This window comes from Chiloscyllium punctatum, chromosome 35 (genome assembly GCF_047496795.1).
Source record: "Chiloscyllium punctatum isolate Juve2018m chromosome 35, sChiPun1.3, whole genome shotgun sequence".
Taxonomy (NCBI): domain Eukaryota; kingdom Metazoa; phylum Chordata; class Chondrichthyes; order Orectolobiformes; family Hemiscylliidae; genus Chiloscyllium; species Chiloscyllium punctatum.
The window spans coordinates 44,337,610-44,340,824 of record NC_092773.1 but is presented as its reverse complement, the minus strand read 5'-3'; the positions used below and the strand labels follow the sequence as shown (position 1 = coordinate 44,340,824).

At 43.3% G+C, this 3,215-nt stretch overlaps 1 non-coding gene across 1 annotated transcript; it reads right to left on the bottom strand.

Annotated features, from left to right (window-relative positions):
- Nucleotides 1-470: 470 nt before the first annotated feature.
- trnai-aau (transfer RNA isoleucine (anticodon AAU)) lies at nt 471-544 on the bottom strand. Its single transcript has one exon. It is a non-coding gene; the product is annotated as a tRNA-Ile (tRNA).
- Between the last annotated feature and the right edge of the window lie 2,671 nt (nt 545-3,215).

Below are 3,215 nucleotides of genomic sequence, written 5' to 3'. Positions count from 1 at the left end.
GCAAAGCGACACTTCTTCCTCAAACAATTATGACTGTTTCGAATTCAAAATAGAATTCCTAATCCAGGAAAAAAAAATACACTACAAATAAAGAAGCACAACGATGTATATACTGTTGGTTTAAATATATGAACGGTGACATCAGAGAATGAGAGTGATCAGCTGGTGGTATCTCTGCCATTACCACAAAAATCCCAGGCAAATCTGCAGCGTCTCCTGCCTCATCTCTTTTATTCCGACCTAACTAGGAATGAAGGAGGGGGAATAGAAGAGGAGGAGAAGCAGAAGTGCTTGTGGAATAATGCAAAGAAACCGCATACATAAGTAATAGTTCGGAATATAAAAAAATGGAATTCACTGTTGTAACTTAACCTGCATCACCACATTATAACAGCGTGAATGTCCAAAACGACGCGGAATTACTTTCGTGAAGACTTGAAACAGCAAGCCCAAATATAAACGAGACAACTAGGCACCGCCGGGAGTTGAACCCAGAATCTCCTGTTTATTAGACAAGCGCTTTAACCAACTAAGCCACGGTGCCACAACAGCCCTGCCCGTACTCATCTATATGTGAAGTTGCTTAACCACTTCCTCACAGGACGTGGACATGTGTTTTTGGATCAATGTTGCTCACAGAGAATTGCAATCAATCCTCGAATTTTCAAATACAAACAAATTAAAGCAAAAAAAATTCTCCACTGAAAAGGCACAGAAAAACATAATCTCTTCTTTCATTAATTTAAAACTGGTAGTTTCACCTGGTTAAAGAGACAGGAGAAAGAGGATGTGTTCATTCTATCGGGGCCCATGAACCACGTTAACACACACAGAGGGGACCTCACATCAAGAGGAACAAGGTCATTGTGGTGAATTGACTGGGTGCAATGTGTGAGTAAGTATAAACATTGGGCAGTAAAAGCTGACCCAATGGCACCGAAATTGAGTTTTGTACCATCAGTTCCGCACTCACTTCCTGCCTTATGCCTCCCAGGCATCATTGTCTATTGCTTTATTTTACTGTCTTCGTCCACGTCTAAAGTTACTTTAAACGATTGCAGATGTCTGATAGGAACCTTTAAATTTTCTAAACGGATTCCTGGAGTATAGTTGTAACTCAATGAGAAAGGATTCACTGCATATCCAGAATTACCACAGAGATGGAGGAGATGGATTACTTTCCTGAAGCATTCAATTCCTCAGCACAGACATACAGCCATGATACCGCTCGTGGGGAATTTCCACGATTTACAATCAGCGACACTGAAGGATCAGCGAGATACATCCAACTCAGAAAGGTGATATAATTGGAGTGGCATTTGCAGTGGTCGTTTCCCGTGTATCTGCTGCCTTTGTCGTTATATACGAATGGAAACAATTGCTGACCGATTCTGGCAGGATGTGGGTGTGTGCTCTGCATGCAAGCAAGAATTTGTTTTCATTCTAATAATTCACAAAAAGAGGAATAAATCTTCATTACTTGAGTGGGAATCATATCCAGGTCTGTGCAATGCAAACTCGGACTCCATATCAAGGACCTCCTGTGATACTGATCGTAAAACGTACAACCTGACTTGTAAACACTGTTGTGTCTGTCGTTGACTCCATAACAAGCTTCAGTTGCAAAGTTGCTCACTCCAAGTTTCGAAAAAGTTCATATTATCGCAATGGACTTCAATGTGAAGAAAGCGGAGCTGTGATAATCTGATGTTGTTCAGCAGAAGTACTGCAGGATGGCACAGAACAGGCTGGTGGTCACAGGGCCTCATTTTGACGCGCTGGTCTCCGGTGAGCGGGCAGCACCAATAAGGGTGTCGTAACACTCGTCTGATTCCAGATGCCTGGCTAGAAATGACCAGAGATTTCTCCCTGAACTTTTTCAGGGTCTTGAACGGAAGAGGCCGTGACTCCGATTATGAACGCACATTTCACTGGAGTGGATCATGTAATCGCGTAGTGACTGTGAATACAGCAATGGAAACGTCTAGCAGACATGCAGGCAACACTGAAGGAGGCACCTGAAGACGAATGTGTTCAATTTGCCAGTGAAAGGCACTGCTTCACAAAGTGTGACGTATTGAATTCAAGCAATATCTTTGCTAATTATTTGACGCAAATTATCTTTGCTGGTTCTTCACCTTTGTAATTTTGTATCCCCCTGATATAAATGTCTCCATTACTTATGGAAAAGATGAGAGGAAGTTGACGGTGGGTCGGCCCTGTGGTGGAATGGATAACACGCCTGAATTTGAATCAGTCTATTGTCGTTTTGAGTTCTACTTAGCTCAATTGCAGCATGCTGCTTTGTTGAAGTCAGTCATAACTGGTTTTATAAATACATTCAGGGCAAAGAGGAGTCTGTGAAGAATAGCGGGACACCACAAAAATCAATAAGTCCGTCTCTGTTTGGTGCTGCTCGAGATGGAGGAGATATGAAACCTGTGCTTTGTATGAATGGTTACTGTGGGGAAGGACATAGAACAAAGAACATAGAACAATAGAGCGCTGAACAGGCTCTTCGGACCTCAATGTTGTCCCGACCTTTGAACTATTCTCAGCTTATCGCCTTACAAAATACTATCGACACCCATGTGCTTCTCCAAGGATTATTTAAATCTCCATAATGTGGCTGAGTTAACTTCAATGGCAGGCAGGGGATCCCGCGCCCTTACCACTGCCTCAGTAAAAAAACCTGCCTGTGATATCTGTATCAAATCTATCACATCTCAATTTGTAGTTATGTACCTTCGTACAGGCTGACGTCATCATCCTAGGAAAATGACTTTCATGTCCACCTATCTAATCCTCTGATCATCTTGTATGTCTCTATCAAATCCCATCTGAGCCTTTTTGTTTCCGATGAGAACAGACCCAAGTTTCTCTGCCTTTACTCATTAGGCCTTCCCTCCAGACCAGGCATCATGGCGGCTCGGTGATTAGCACTGATGCCTCATAGCGCCAGGGACTCGGTTACAATTCCAGACTCGGGCAACTGTCTGTGTGGAGTTTGCACATTCTCCCTGTGTCTGTGCTCCGGTATCCTCCCACAGTCCCAAAATATGCAGTTAAGGTCATTTGGAAATGCTCAATTGCCCGTATTGCCAGGTGCATTAGCTGGGGCAAATATAGGAGAATGGGTCTCTGTTGGGTTATGTTGGGAGGGTCGATGTGGACTGGTTGGGCCGAAGTGTCTGTTTCCACAGTGTAGGAAATCT